This window comes from Orcinus orca, chromosome 5 (assembly GCF_937001465.1).
Source record: "Orcinus orca chromosome 5, mOrcOrc1.1, whole genome shotgun sequence".
In the NCBI taxonomy this organism is placed as follows: Eukaryota; Metazoa; Chordata; class Mammalia; order Artiodactyla; family Delphinidae; genus Orcinus; species Orcinus orca.
The window spans coordinates 99,604,052-99,621,635 of record NC_064563.1 but is presented as its reverse complement, the minus strand read 5'-3'; the positions used below and the strand labels follow the sequence as shown (position 1 = coordinate 99,621,635).

The 17,584-nt window shown below is 34.4% G+C and overlaps 1 protein-coding gene across 1 annotated transcript in view; it reads left to right on the top strand.

Annotated features, from left to right (window-relative positions):
• Nucleotides 1-17,584, top strand: part of ZPLD1 (zona pellucida like domain containing 1) — a 481,064-nt gene that overhangs the window by 309,218 nt on the left and 154,262 nt on the right. Inside the window, exon 8 of the mRNA XM_004272088.3 lies at nucleotides 9,875-10,067. The gene's annotated coding sequence lies outside the window, so the exon portion shown is untranslated. The remainder of the gene's footprint in view (nucleotides 1-9,874; nucleotides 10,068-17,584) is intronic.

The window sequence follows — 17,584 nt, the reverse complement described above, 5'->3', positions numbered from 1 at the left end:
TTTTAAAGACACTGCTTTCTGTTTTAAGAGAGGAGCAGATGCATCTTTACATATAATGCAGTCAGCAAAGTTCAGGAGATGTAAGGCCAGACTATATTCATATTTCTGTCACAGTGTTGAGTACATTGGTGGTACTTAAACCAGACTTGTCAACAGCTAGCATCTCTTGTTTTTAAAAAAATTGGTTTCTGTTTTGGCTGTTTGAGATCAGGAACTATTGAGTTTTCATGTGAGTGAATTTCTTTCATTGTTTATAATCCTTTCTAATGCAGTGCTTTGAGGTACACTAGTATTTCTATTTTAAAACCTAATTTTCAAAAGTTTCTATCTTTATGAAGAAAAGTTTATTCTCCTTACTCCTTTGAAAACAAGACAATGATTTTAAATTAAAATAAATTCTTGGGCTCACAGTATTGTCTTTCTTTTGGAAGTAATATGCATCTTGAACCATGGATAAAAGTATGAGAAAAAATATCTATGTATGCACATATAACTTTTTACATATATTGCACAACATTTCCCCCGCACACAAACACACAAATCAATTCTACCCCCATTAGAACGCACCTATCTATTTTTATGCATGTGTAACTGTATAATGCAGACTTGTAGTTTTACTTCATAGATGAAATAAAATTGGGCAAAATACTTTAGATGACAAAAAGCTGAACCTCACTAAAATTTATTGTCTTAGTATATCTTTTCTTAGAAGTCATACATTTAAATTCTCCATACAGTGCCAAAGTCTCCTTGACAATAGGTGCGATGAGTTGCTTTTAATCTGTCCCTTGGGCATTTCCAGTGTTAGGGGGTTCACTACTTCACCTGGTAGCCTGTCTATTGTCAGCTAGCTACTGTTTTCAGAGAAAGTCAGTATAAGAGTTGGGCCTCCCTCTGTATATCATCTATTTACTGGTTCTATTTTTGACCTTTTTTTTTTGCAGTATGCGGCCCTCTCACTGTTGTGGTCTCTCCTGTTGCCGGAGCACAGGCTCCGGACGCACAGGCTCAACAGCCATAGCTCACGGGCCCAGCCGCTCCGCGGCATGTGGGATCTTCCCGGACCGGGGCACAAACCCACGTCCCCTGCATCGGCAGGCGGGCTCTCAACCACTGCGCCACCAGGGAAGCCCTATTTTTGACCATTTTAATACGTATATTAAAAATACATATAAAGGATCAAAAAAAATCTACGTCCATGTGGAAGGACAAACATATCTCAAACAAATGATATTTGTAGAAAGTTCTAGAATTCTTAGTGACTAAAATGTCAGTGAACCATATAAACTAAGGTTATACTTTGCACTAAGTAAAATTCCATTTATGAAAATATTAATTTGCAACATGGATAAAATGGAGGATGGTTATCAAATTTTCATAATAATTTTTCTATCTATACATGGATTTAGTGTAGAATTTTTCTAAATAATGAGTTGTTTTAGTGTACTAAAATGTAAATCAATTTATAAAAACTCAGTTTATGCTCAATTTCCCTTATCTATTAAAAGTGATTAATTTACTTTATATCAAAAGCTTGCTGATGTCTATGAAGCACTATCAAATGTTCTGTAATGGATGTCAATGAAAAAGGATGACTTCTTATTCTGTGTTGGAACTTGAGGCAAAGAGAGCTTTTCTGAAAGACACTCTTAAAGACATGCAATGACAGCTCACATCTGCATCAAAAATTAATATTTTTGTTTTGATAGTAGGCAAATATTGCCAGAGTTCTGGTTTATTACATATGCAGAGAAGGACACAAGCATGGGGCACAGCATTCAGAACTCCTTTGAAATTCAGTCACTTCACAAAAAATTGATATTTTAAAAACTATGCCAAAACCATTTATATGCATTGGTTTGATTATGACTTTTAATCTTTTAAGATTCATGGAGTTGCTATTTATCTTAAAGATCTGAAAAATATCTGAATGAGCAAATACATATGGTGCCATTCACTTAAATTATATATGAATTTCTTTTTAATAGTGCTTCCTGCTGGGGCAAATTTTTGTACAACTTTGCTCAAAAACTGTGCTACACACTAAGAAACTATTATAACTAATAAACAAGTTCATCAAGGTTAAAGAATACAAGATCAATATACAAAAATCAATTGTCTTTCTATAGAATGGCAATGAACAAACCAAAAATGAAATTAAGGAAACAAATCCATTTACAATAGTATCCAAAAGAACAAAATAGTTAACGAATTGATTTAACAAAAGGAATGCAAAATTTATATCCTGAAAGCTACAAAACATAGTTGAAAAATTTAAAAAAGATCTAAATAAATGCCAAAAAAGGTATATTCCTTTGTATATATATACCACATTTTATTTATTCATTCATCAGTTGACAGATATTTGGGTTGTTTCCACTTTTTGGTATTATATATGATGCTGCTATGAACAGATGTGTATAAGCTCAGGTGTGGACATGTGTTTTAATTTATTTTAGGTACATAATGGATTTGTTTCATTAGGGAAATGCATATCAAAACCACAATGAGATATCACTTCATACCCAGTAGGATTGCTAAAATCAAAAAGACTGACAATAGCAAATGTTGTCTAAGATGTGGAGAAACTGGAACCCCCATTTATTGCTGGCAGTATTGTCAAATGGTGTAGCCACTTTGGGAAACAGTTTGGCAGTTCCTTAAAACATTAAACTTAGAGTTAATACATTGCCCAGCAATTCCTCTCCTAGGTATATACCCCAAATACATTAAAACACATGTCCACACGTAAACATATAAATGTCTGTTCATAGCAGCATCGTATATAATACCCAAAAGTGGACACACCCCAAATATCTATCAACTGATGAATGGATAAATAAAATGTGGTATATCCATACAATGGCATATTACTTGATGATGGAAATGAATGAAGTATTGAAACTTGCTACAACATGGATAGACCTTAAAAGCATTATGATAAGTGATAGAAGTTAGGCATAAAAAACCACATACTGTAATACACCATTTATATGAAGTGCCTAGAATAGGCAAATATATAGAGACAGAAAACAGATTAGTGGTTGCCAGGGGCTAGGAGAAGGAAGAATAAGGAATGCTTGCTAATGGATACAGAATTTTGTTTGGGATGATGAATATGTTCTAAAATTAGATAATGGTGATGGTTTGCACACTTCTGTGAACATAACAAAAATCACTTTAAAATATACTTTATATTACACTTTAAAAGGGTAAATTAATGGTATGTAAGTTATGTCTTAACACGGTTGTAAAAACCAAAAGAGAACTGTATTTTCTTTAAAACAGACAAAATATTAAATTAAATATTAAATATTGAGGAGGATCTTGGTAGAGAAAATTACTGAATACAACCAATAAAATATTAATAAGTATTAAAATGAAACTTCATACTATGATAATAATATGTTTGTATTTAGGGAGGAATGAAAAGGAATGTAAATTGAGTGGGGAAAAATTAATTCTTTTTCCTGGTTAAAAAGGAAATGGTCATGCAGTAGAATGCAAGAGAGAAGAGCATTACATATCCTACAGAAATTTAAAGGACAATAAACTATTATAGGCATCTTTAGTCCAATAAATTTCACAACTCAGGTGAAATAGACATTTCTTAAATGACACAAATTAGCAAAAGTCACTCAAGAAGAAATGGATAATCTAAATAGCCCTATTTAAATTAATAATTAAAACATCTCCAAGAACAAGAACTCTGAGTCTAGATTGTTTCTCTGGTGACTTACTATACATATTTTAAGGAGGAAATAATACCAGTCATATACTAAATCTTTCAAAAAGTAAAGAAGGAGGCAATAGTTCCCATCTCATTTTGTAAGACAAGGGTACCTTAGTACTAAAACCAATGTATTAAAAGAAACAAAAAGTCATAGACCAATATTCCTTATTAAATAGATGCAAAAATCCTTAACAAATATATTAGCAACTCAAATAAAAAGATATATGCAAGGCACAATACACCATAGTTTATCTTCAGAAAACAAGTCTAGCTTAACATTTGAAAACCAATCAATGTAATGCATTACATTAACAGAAAAAAAAAGAAGAGAAAAAATATCTTTTTAATATGTGTAGAAAATTTTTTGACAAAGTCCAACACCAAGTCATCATAAAAATATTCAGCTAAGTAGGAGTAGAATGAAACTTTTTTAATTTTGTAAAAATCATGATACACTCTCTCTTACCAGAGATAAAAGTAATGTTTTTTCTAAGATTCTAACATCTGTTGGTTTCACAAAGACAAACTCAGTGGCAAATCACCGATGTGGGAGCTTCATGATTTTCATTATACAGGAAAGATGAAAAATAAATAAATTAACAGTAGTTACAATGTGTTACTATTTACACATTTAAAACAGGGACAATATGGTGCATTATTTCACTCCATTTGGAAAACAACGAATGAGTTGAAGACATTCTCTTAGAAGATATGACTAGAGTATCCTACAAAGACTCTTCTAAATACCTTCCACATTTCCTCCAAATGAGGGCAATTTTCAACAGTGAATTGGCTATGTCACAAGATATTTCATCTACTAAAACACATGTGAGAATTAAACAGTTATTGAACATTGACTACATGCCAGAAACTATGGTGGGCATTTTATATTCTGTATAATTCAGATTATTCACTCTTATTCAGAGTGGTGTGTACAGAAATAATCATTTTAAAGTAATTCTCTCAAAGAGAATAACAGAAATCTTATAGTGCATACTTTGACTTTATTTGTTGGAAGTAAGTACACTGGCCAATATAATTTTTCAATCAATGGTTCTTATGATTCAAATGTTATAACAAATTAGACATGTCATTTACAAATTTCTGAGTATTTACAGTAGACATAAAGACAACATTAAATTTACCTGTATGGAAAACTATCACTGAATAAAAATAACAAAGGTCGGAAAAAATTAAGATAATCTGTAATTTCTTTTTATATTCCATGCTAATAGATTTATTTAGCTTGCACCATACTTTTTGCTTAATGGCAAAACCTTGAATACCTTCCCCTAAGATCAGTAACAAGGCAAGGATGCCAATTCTCTTGCAATAAAGAAAACAATAAAACAAAATACATATTAGAAAGTAAGTAGCAAAACTATTCTAAGATGATATCATGTATGTAAAAAATCCTAATGACTACAGAGCAACTACTAGAATACATGAATTTATACAGGTTTCAGGATGAAAGTTCAGCATGCAAATTCTATTGTATTTCTATATACTAGCAACAAACAATTGGAAGATAAATTTTTAAAATACCATTTATAACAGCACCAAATTACATAAAATACTTAGAAAAAATTTAACAAAATATATGAATGTTCATGAAAACCAATCTAAGACATTGCTGAGACAAATTAAAGAAGACCTAATAATGGAATGATAGACCCCATTAAGATCACAGCAGGGCATTTTTTTTTGTTTTTTTTTGTTTTTTTAGAAATGGACAAGTGAAGCTAATATTTAAATGAAAATGCAAAGGCCTTGGAATAGCCAAAAAAAATTTTAAAAAGAACAGTTAGAGGACATACACTACTTGGTTTTAAGGCTTACTATAAAGCTATAGTTTTTGGGTTTCCCTGGTGACGCAGTGGTTAAGAGTCTGCCTGCAGATGCAGGGGACACGGGTTCGGCTAGGCCCGTGAGCCATGGCTGCTGAGCCTGCACGTCCGGAGCCTGTGCTTCGCAACGGGAGAGGCCACAACAGTGAGAGGCCCGCTTACCGCAAAAAAGAAAAAAAGCTATAGTTTTCAAGGCAGTATGGTATTTTGTAAAAGATAGACATATAAATCAATGGAATAGGACAGAAAGTGCAGAAATAAACCCATGCATATAAGGTCAAAGTGTCATGGTAGTTCAATGCAGGAGAAGTATGGTCTTTTCAACAATTGGTTATCCATATGGAAAAAAAATTAACCCCAAACTCTTGCATACACTGTACACAAAAATTAACTCAAAGTGGATCATATATCTAAATGTAAAAGTTAAAACTACAGTATTTTTAGAAGAATAAACAGGAGAAAATTTTCATGACCTTGGGGTATACAAATATTTCTCACCAGTACACAAAAAAACCCCACTAGTCATAAACAAAACAAAACAAAACAAAATGGATAATTTGGGTTCATCAAATTACAAATTTTTTGTTTTTTGAAAGATAACATTAAGAAAATATAAATGGGAAAATATTTGCAATATATTTATATGATAAAGGACTTATATGCAGGCTTTAACAGACACTTGCTACTTGATAATGAATTCAGAAACAACTCAACAAAATTTGGCAAAATATTTGAATATACACCTCACAAAATAGATATAGGAATGGCCAATAAGCATATAAAAAGAGCATAATTAGTCACCAGGATAATGCAAATTAAAACCACAATGAGATATAACTATACACTTCCTGCAATAATAAGAGGATTTTTTAATGTGTTGGTAAAGATGTAGAGCAATTGGAAATCACAGTCATTGCTTGTGGGAGTATAAAAATGTATTATTTTGGAAAATATTTTGTCAGATTCTTGTCAAGTGAAGCATACTTAACATCTGCCCCCCAAATCCCCCTCCTTGGTATTTAACCAAGAGAAAATAAAGCATATGTCCACACAGTGATCTGCATGACAGTAATCATGGAAACCTGAATAATAATAACCCCAAACCAAATACACCCAAATTTCAACAGGGTAAATGGCTAAAAAAGTCATGGAGTATTTACACAATTGAATAGTATTCAGCAAAAAAAAGAACAAAGTAATAATGAAACAGCATAAACGAATCTTAAAAATCTGGGTGAAAGAACTTAGACACAAAGAGTATATACTGTATAATTCCATTTATATTAGATTTTAGAACAGACAAAACTAATTTTTAGTGATAACAGATCAGTGCTTTCCTGAGGCCAGGGAGTTGACTTCCAAGGTAAATAGCAAATGGTTTGGGGTGATATTTAAATTTTACTTTAGTGAAATTGATTTAAAATAAGGTCAAATGTTTCATCTTTGACAGAAAGAACTTAACAAAAACTTCATTTTGATTCCATGATTTGGATGAAATTATTAAGCCAATATTGGAATTAATTGATTTTCTGCTTGTAGCATATGGATAACACTCATATATAACTGGCGTCATTGAACTATTTACAAAGTTTTACAGTTCATGGAGCTAGCTCACTAACAGCTATCATTTCACATTACATAGGTTTACAAAAATAAGTGAAATTAATTTATAAGCATAATCTTTTGATCTTAATGTAAAGCTATGCTTAATAGAGTGGTACAGCTGTACATGTTAAATTATTGTCTTTGAGTGATTTTTCTTAAAATAGGTATTAACTTTTGAAGTGGATACCGATGCTGCTTCTGCAGATTCTTACATCTTCTGGTTTTTAAGGAGTCAATGGTATCGCCATCACAAATGTAGATGGTAAACACAGACAAACACATTACAAATTACACAAGTACCATCAATTTTCTTGAGAAACAGAACTTTAGTGCTTATTTAAAAAAAATAAACATGTACTTATGCATTTTTAACTCATTATCAATGATATGGTTTATTGAAATATAAACTAAAAAGCATTACCAAACAACAAAATAAATAAGTATGTAATAAACTTCCCACCCACAGTGACTGTAGTGTTCAGACTGTTCTTTATAGAGTAGGACAGCCCAGTCTGTTTCCCATCCATATTTCATGTACACCTAGCCTATAAATTCCTACATTTTCTATAAAACCTACTCTATGTCAGTGTGGCAACTTATACACATCATGAAATGAATACCATGATAGGTTTAGTGAGCATCTATCATTGCATATAGATACAACATTAAAAAAATAGAAAAAAATTTTTTTCTTGTGATGAGAACTCCCTCATCACAAGAACTTAACTTTCATTTTTAACATATAGCAGTGTCAATTATCTTTATCATGTTGTACGTTACATCTCTTGTACTTATAACTGGAAGTTTGTATTATTTTGACTACCTTCACCTAATTCTACAACCCCCTCTGGTAGCCACAAATCTGATCTCTTTTTCTATGAGCTTGTTTGTTTATTTTTGAAGTATAATTGACCTACAGCACTATGTTAGTTCCTGGTGCACAAAACAGTGATTCGATATTTCTATACATTTCAAAATGATTACCATAATAAGTCTAGTTGTCTTCTGTCACCATACAAAGATATTACATAATTATTGACTATATTCCCCACTATACATTTCATACCTGTGACTCATTTATTTTGTAACTGAAAGTTTGTACCTCTTAATTTCCCTCACCTATTTCTCTCCACCCCCCACTCCCTCCCCTCTGGCAGCGACCTGTTTGCTCTCTGTATCTACGACTCTGTTTCTGTCTGGTTAAGTTTGTTCATTATTTTTTATTAGATTCCACATTTAAGTGAATTCATACAATATTTGTCTTTCTCTTACTTTCCCTAGCATAATACCCTCTAGGTCCATCTATTATTGAAAATGGCAAAATTTCATTCTTATGGCTGAGTAATATTCCATTGCATATATAAGCCACATCTTCTTGACCCATTCATCTATTGATGGGCACTTAGCTTTGCTATTGTAAATAATGCTTGAATACTGTATCTTGGTTATTGTAAATAATGCTGTAATGAACATAGGGGTGAGTGCATGTATCTTTTCCAATTACTGTTTTCATTTTCTTCAGATCAATACCCATTGCTGGATCGTACGGTAGTTCTGTTTTTAATTTTTTGAGAAATCACCATGCTGTTTTCCATAATGGCTGTGCCAATTTACATTACCACCTACAGTTCACAATCGTTCCCTTTTCTACACATCCTTGCCTACTCTGGTTATTTCTTCTTTTTGATATAGCCACTCTTACAGGTATGAGGTGATATCTCATGGTTTTGATTTGCGTCGATGATTAGTGATGTTAGGCCTCTTTTCGTATGCCTGTTGGTCATCTTATGATTTCTTGGAAGTTTGTCTAAGTCCTGTATTTTGTAATTGGGTTGTTTGTTTGTTTGATGTTGAGTTGTAAGAGCTCTTTGTATACTTTGGATATTAACCCCTTGTCAGATATATCATTTGCAAATATCGTCTCCCATTCATTAAGCAGCCTTTTTGTTTTGTTGATAGGTTTTTTTTGCTTTTGTTTCCCTTGCCTAGGAAAGACTAATCCAAAAAAAAACATTGTTAAGACCTATGTCGAAGAGTGTACTTCCTCTGGTTTCAGATCTTTCATTTAGGTCTTTAATCCATTTTAAGTTATTTTTATATATGGTGTGAGAAAGTGGTCCAGTTTGATTCTTTTGCATGTAGCTGTCCAGTTTCCCCGGCACCATTTATTGAAGAGGCTGTCTTTTTCCCATTGTAAATTCTTGCCTTGTTTGTCATAGATTAATTTACCCCTTAAGTGTGGGTTCATTTCTGGGCCTTCTATTCTGTTCCATTGAGCTATGTGTCTGTTTTTGTGCCAGTACAATACTGTTTTGGTTACTGTAACTTTGCAGTATAGTTTGACATCAGGAAGCAAGATTCCTCTTGTTTTGTTCTTCTTTCTTAATATTGTTTTGGTTGTTCAGGTTCTTTTGTGTTTCCATATATATTTTAGAATTATTTGTTATAGTTCTGTTAAAAATGCCATTGGTATTTTGATGCGGATTGAATTGAATCTGTGGATTGCCTTGGCTAGTATGGTCATTTTAACAATATTAATTCTTTCAGTCCATGAGCACATATATCTTTCTATCTGTTTGTGTTCTCTTCAATTTCTTTCATAGGTGCCTTGAAGTTTTCCAAGTACAGGTGCTCTTTAGTTAGATTTATTCCCAGGTATTTTATTCTTTTGTTTTTTTTTTTTTTGCAGTACGCGGGCCTCTCACTGTTGTGGCCTCTCCCGTTGCGGAGCAACAGGCTCCGGACACACAGGCTCAGCGTCCATGGCTCACGGGCCTAGCCGCTCCGCAGCATGTGGGATCTTCCCGGACCGGGGCACGAACCCATGTCCCCTGCATTGGCAGGTGGACTCTCAACCACTTCACCACCAGGGAAACCCCCAGGTATTTTATTCTTTTTGACGTGCTTGTGAATGGGATTGTTTTCTTATTTTCTCTTTCTATAGTTCATCGTTAGTATATAGAAACTCAACAGATTTCTTATATTTTGTATCCTGCAACTTTACTGAATTAATTGATGAGTTCAAGCAGTTTTTTGGTAGTGTATTTAGTATTTTCTGTGTATAGTATTATGGCATCTGCAATGACAGTTTTTACTTCTTTCCAATTTGGATTCCTTTTATTTCTTTTTTTGTGTGTGTCTGATTGTTGTAGCTAGGACTTCTTCTAATACTATGTTGAATAAAAGCGGAAACTGTGGGCATCCTTGTCTTATTTCTGATCTTAGAGGAAATGTTTTCAGCTTTTTACCATTGAGTATGATGTTAGCTGTGGCTTGTCATATATGGCCTTTATTATGTTAAGGTATAATCCCTTTATACCCATTTTGTTGAGAGTTTTAATCATAAACGATGTTGAACTTTGTCAAAAGCTTTTTCTGCATGTATTAAGATGATCATATGGGTCCCATACTTGTTAAAAAATTCTGCTGTTGCCCTCTTAAAATTCTTAATAATTTTATATTTGAAATTGTGTTTTGTAAGTGAAGTCTGAGGGGATAATGAAGCATGTGTACAAGGAGAGGTGTAATAAATAACAAAATGAGAGTAAAGAAAATAAAAGCAACACATTTCTAAACATGGAAGAAAATCTTGATATAGTTTTCTTCCTAATCATGACTGTCAGTGGCTTTTGTCTTCATAGACTGAGGCATATTTTAAAATTCTTTTATTGCTGGTTTCCCCAGGTTGCTGTGTCCTCCCTGCTTTGTTGTTATGGCTATTCTAATGTTTGTAAAGCAGTGTTTCATATATTTTATGCCACCCATCATTCACTCTATAAAAGGGTTGCTATGTTGAAAATAAACTGGCCACTTTTTCAGAGAAGAATATTTGTCTGTTTCCTAGACATTTATTTTTTTAATCAAAATTGATGATTTTAAATTGTAAAAGCAGCACACATTTTTTATTAAAAAGAATACAGTAATATATGAAACATAAAAATTGAAAAGTCATACTCTTACCCCTCTCTACCCCATAATTCTTCTTCCCAGAGGGAACCACAATTAATGGCTCAATATCTGTCCTGTGTATGTGTCTCATCTGGTCCCATAATAGGATTTTGTACTCTCAAGAACATATTACAACTATCCTTCCATAGCAACATATTTACTTGAGGATAAAAAATTATAATATATTAATACTGTATTTTTATTATTATTTATTTTATGTATTACAATTTTTAAAAACAACCCCAAATTGGTTATTTCTAAATTTTCAAAATGTAAATAACCTGCAATGAATAGATTTTTTTTTTACATTTATCATTATAATAAACTTTAATGACATAAAATAACATACAGGACATAAGGAGCTGAAATGGATACATTTTTTTGTGAATTATTAGGTATATTATGACAACCATCCACCCTACTTGTGCATCCTATCAAGAATAGTATCTCTCCTTACCTACTAGTTGAGAATTACTGCTTTAGGCTAATCACTAAATCTGAAAACAAAGTTTTTGTTGCATTGTTCTTAATACTAAGGATGATAATGATAATCACAAATTTACTTGGATTGCTGCAAATGCACGTCATTAAAAGTTGGCCCCTGCTTCCCCATTTCTTGAATTAGAGCCTCAGGACAAAAGATCAGAAACTCCCTTGCAGAGTTGCCTTTACAATATTCAGTGACCAGCAGGAAAAGCTCAGTTTTCTGTGCCTAAGCTTCACAACTTTTACTAAGAAGTAAGATCAAAAGGATCACAGCCTAAAAGTTGTTCTTCCTTATGACTCCTGTATGGCTTCAGATTCTGCAAACGTTGAAGCTCTCATTAAGGTTGCTGTTGTGATGTTTGCCTAGAAGGAGAGGATTGACAGTTATTTTGATTAACAAGAATCGTCAGTTTGGATTTTGGCTTTTGCGGTGGTGTTGGTATCTCTCAGATGCTACCCGCAATCACTACAGGTCTATCCATAGGCCCTGGCGCTGGCTTTGTATTTCCTTTTTTTTTTTTTTTTTGCTGCTTTGGGTCTGTTGCTGTGCGCGAGTTTTCTACAGTTGCAGCGAATGGGGGCAGCTCTTCGTGTGGTGCATGTGGGCTTCTCATTGCAGTGCCTTCTTTTGTTGTGGAGCACAGGCTCTAGGCACGCAGGCTTCAGTAGTTGTGGCCCACAGGCTTTGTTGTTCCGTGGCATGTGGGATCTTCCCAGACCAGGGCTTGAACCTGTGTCCCCTGCATTGGCAGGCGGATTCTTAACCACTGCACCACCAGGGAAGCCCTAAAGTCATTTTTAAAGTCCTTTTATCACTAGAATTTCATATTTCTCTAATTCTAAATAAGATAGGATATTTAGCCTGCATTCTACAGACCAGTCAAATGTCAAGAATTGTGCCAATGTCTGGCACACAGTGGATGTTCAATAAATTTTTCTGAATAAAAATAATTGGGGGCTTCCCTGGTGGCGCAGTGGTTGAGAGTCTGCCTTCTGATGCAGGGGACACGGGTTCGTGCCTTGGTCCAGGATGATCCCACATGCCGCGGAGCGGCTAGGCCCGTGAGCCATGGCCACTGAGCCTGCGCGTCCGGAGCCTGTGTTCCGCAACGGGAGAGGCCACAACAGTGAGAGGCCCGCGTACCGCAAAAACAAAAACAAAAAAAAAATAATTGGAATTGGAATTTATATTCACTCATTCAATCAATGAACAAGTATTTACGGAGTGCTTCCTAGTGCCAGACACAACTCTAGGTTGGGGTTAAAGCAGTGACTAGATGGAGCATGAAGTTCTGCCCAAGTAGGAAAAGACAGGTAATAAAAAGTAAGAGAACATGTTTTCAAAATAATTGTGGTAGGTACTATAATAGGACGAAATAAGGTAAGAAAGCCTTGGTGAATGGTTGTGCTATTTGAGATGGAATGCTCAGAGAAGGTATCTTTTAAGAGGTAATATATGAGCTGAGCCTGCTGGAAGATAAGGAGCCTGCTGAAAGGAGAGCTGAGAGAGAATGTTCCAGGAGGAGGAAATAGTACAAAGGCCTTGAGGCAGAAACACTTAGAGGGCTGAGAAATGGAATGGGGCCATCTGAAGTCTAGCGGTTGGAGAAGTTGGAATGGTAGACAGGAGACAGAGTATGAGAATATTGTAAACCAAAGTAAGAATTTTTAGATTTTACTCTAGATTTAATGTGACTCATTAGAAGATTTTTTTTTCTTTTCTTTTTTTTTTTTTTTTTTTGTGGTAAGTGGGCCTCTCACTGTTGTGGCCTCTCCCGTTGCGGAACACCGGCTCCGGACGCGCAGGCCCAACGGCCATGGCTCATGGGCCCAGCCGCTCCGCGGCATGTGGGATCTTCCCAGACCGGGGCACGAACCCGTGTCCCCTGCATCGGCAGGCGGACTCTCAACCGCTGTGCCAGCAGGGAAGCCCTCATTAGAAGATTTTTAAGGTGTGCAATGATATGAACTGATTTATACTAAAAGAAATTATAACTGTATGTCTACTGTATCAAGAATGGACCTGACCGCTCTATGTACATCACAACTTACTCTCATCTGGCATTTCCCATTGCCTTTGTTTGATTTATTTTTCTCCTTTGTACTCATCACCATCTAACATACTTTATATATTTACTTTTTGTTTATTGTGTGCTATTCCCACTAGAATGCAAGTTCTATAAAAATTGGGATTTTTGTCATTTTTGTATCTTCGGCAGATGGAAAAGTTCCTAGTACATAGTATGTTGTAATAAATACTGCTGAATTAATCAGTGGATTGTTTGGAGGCAGTGTGAGATAGGGCTTAAGTAGAGCAGTAAGATCAGAAAGAGATTACAATAAGAATCTATGTGGGATATATATATATATATATATATATATATATAAAATGTTTTAGACAAGAGTGGTAAGAATGGAGATGGAAAGATGTGGAAAAATTCAAACTTTATTTTGGAGATGTAATTGATGGTAGTTGCTGCTGGGTTGAACGTGGGAAAAGCGGGATATATGAGGACTCAAGAATGACTTCCTAGAGTTTTATCTAGCAACTACATATGATTATGGTGTCATTCTCTAAAATGGGAAAGTTAAGGAGAGAAGCATGTTTTGGGGAAGAAGTTAGTGGGAATCAGGATGCTCAGTCAGTAGCCCAGCGGAAATGTCAAGTACACAATTGGCTGTATGTATCTGGTACTCAGACCAGAGGTACTCAGACGAGAGGCCTTTGGCTTTCGTAGTCATTAGCATAAAGATGGCATATAAAGCTACAGATGTTGATGAGATTGCATAAAACAAGGGTATAGACTGAGAAAGTTAGAGGGCTCAGGACCAAGAAATGAGTCATCAATGTTTAGTGGCAAGGCCGTCAAAGGTGATGGAGAAGGATGCTGGATTAGAGTGAAACTGGGCAGAGCTATGGAAGGAGAACATGGAAGGTGAGTCAAGAAAGGCATGAACAGCTTTGCTGAATGCACCTGAGGGGCAATAATATGAAGATATAGAAGTATCCACTGGTTCTTGATTAGAGTAAGTGAATTATAGTGCTTGGAATGAAAGCCAGGTTAGAAATGATTGAAAGTGAATCAGAAATGAGGAAGGAAACAACTGTCATTGTGGATAGGAACAATAAGTAAAGGGGATATATTAATCCAGGAAAGAGGGGGGCACAATCATGGGAGTAAATTCTTCAGCTGTTAGTAGATAGTGGGGAAGGTGCTATGTTGGCTTAAAATAATTGTTTAGAAGAGATGATGTTTTTATGTGTCTCAGTGATCAAGGCTATTTAATTACATTATTTTTCAAGGCATCTTCAACTCTAATGGTTCCAATGTCAGAAGGGTGACTTGTCTTCACCAGCAAAATGGCCTGAGGTAATTATCTGAATCTCAGGCACGGTGGTTTACTGTCACAGTGGAGCTTTGCCTAGAATCTTAGCTCTTCTTGGCACTTGCCACATGACTCTTCAAGCCTGTGTTTATTTACATTCTCTATGCGAACAATAATACTCACTACTTGAGGGTTGTTGTGGGCATGAAGTAAGGTAATGTCTGTATGGATTGACTTATTTATATATGCACCAAAAGATAAGTGGACATTTGCTGAAATATTAATACCCACTTGGTCATAGTGCAGCTATTATTTTAAGCTATAAAACAGTGCTAGATAATAAATGCCTTGAAGGAAGAAATTACATTTTACCCATCTTTGTATCCTCAGTACCCAGCAGTGAACTTAACTCAGAGCTAGTGGTCAGTGTATGTCTGTCTAATTAAATTTTAAAGAAAAGAAGAAGAAGAAACACAAAGCAACTTCCTGCAAATTGTAGAGTAGGAATTAGGTATGACTACATTCATTCTGGTTTTGTTTTTCTGCCCTTGGTACAGTGGGATGTGGAATGGTTTCCTTATGAAGGATCCATTTGGCACCTGAATTAAAACAGCTACTCGAGAACACCCATGTATAGATCTTTCATATCTGTCTGAAGTCGTACAACTGTGTCTTAGCTTCTAATTTCCTTAACTTTCATTATTATTCATTCAAGACAGAATAATTTGTTGTAATTTTACCTATAATCCATATTTTGGTATGAGCATTTCATTTTGGTCCTGAAAGTTTGTTTAAAAAGGCTTTTGAGTTTGATTCCTACATGTTTTAGTCCTTCATCATAGGTTCTAAACTGGTCCATTGTGTTCATGAGGATTCCTTAAAGCCCATGCATTAACACTATCATGAAGTTCTAGGAAACATGACCCAAAAAAGTATTTCCCATTGTCTCAATTTGTTGGAGTTAAGTCTGAAAAAAGTCTTAAGATTTTGGTCTAGATGTATGACTCTGTGTGCTCATCTGTCTTATTTTGTCACTAACTCTCCTTTCTTGTACTTGCTGTGCTCTCTTTGTGGTTTCTTCTGTTTAAAATCTTGGGGTAGTTTTAGAATTCAAAATGGAAGTTTCAGTAGATAGCTTTCCTCAGTCTGTAAGGACAGGTTTGTAGTTTCATTGTGTCCTGAACAAGCAGATACATGGACCTCTATTAACAAATTAGACTTTTGATTAGATTAGCTTGGATTGAAGAGAAAGTATCTTTTCATTTGAATGTAAACAATTGAAGTTAATGAGATGAAAAAATATTTAAGTTCAGCATTTATCTTTTGCCCATTGAAATGTTTCTGCATCTAATAAAATCAGGGTTTTAAAAAATGCCATGTTCTCTAAGAACCAGAAAAAGGACATGTACTGCCTTTTAGAGAATATTGACATATCTATAAAAAATTATTACAGAATTTAGTGGGGTTAAATTATGTATTAACAGATGAAAATATAAATTCTGTATCTATATCAAATCCTGGTGAGAGATCACTAGGGTCCATTAGGTTGGAATTGGTTTTCAAAGAGTATTATATACATGGGATAGGGAGTGGCTACCTCTTTATGTGTCAGATTTATGAGGCTGTATAGTAAATGGTAATATATACTGTTTAATTTCACTCCTGAGAATAAACCTTAAGTAAAAAATCTGAACTACCCATCCATCTCAAAAAACCAACACAACTAACAACTTCCTCAAATTTCAGAAACATTTAAAGCAGCATTAATTTAAAATAGTAAAAATATGAAAATAATGTAAGTAGTCAAAATAGGGGAAGAGATGAAATATTATATCATCACTAAGAGAATGTATAATGAGATATTTATAATAAACTAGAGGAAAAATTCATGTTGCAGTATTAGATGTTAAAAATAGTTCAATTTTTTATATCTAGAAGAGCTCAACTAATATACATAGAGAAAATATTTAGATCAGAAGGAAATTGACCAACATTTATCAGTGATTATGCCTGGTGATTTCAATGTTTCTCTTTACAATTTTATATGCTTGGTTTTTCGGCAATGAACAGTGTTACTTTTATCATCAGAAAAAGTGAAATAAAGTTGTGTATAAACAGCTCAGTTTAGCGATAATGATTTATCCTCTCACAGTGGTCACTTGTGATAGCCTCTTGATGTGGTGTCTTCCTGTCTGAAAGTATTTCTTGTGTTTTTTAGACCCTTTGATCCCATTCACTTTGAAAGCAGCATGACCTTGCAAGCCCAGGGTTTACAGCTTTCTTAGATGAATGATATTCAGGTGTGATTTTTAAAAAATCAGATGTGAATTTTGTAAAATGTTATTTTCCCTTTGTATCTAGAAATACATTTGTGCTAAAGATTTAACCACAGCCAAGTATGAAGTAATTTGGTTTGGTGGTTACCAAGCTATTGATAAATAACTGACATTATTAAGTTGAATTTGCTTTTTAGTTTCATTCTGAATATGGCCCAACTTTTCTTGGAAAAGTAAACTTCATCTTTAGCTGAGATTGAGACCGTGTACTATGTGGCAAAATTGTAGTATAGCCCACCTACTTCCAAAAAGGATTTGGTACAGAATTACTGAATATATTACTGAACGGCTTTCTGGAAAGC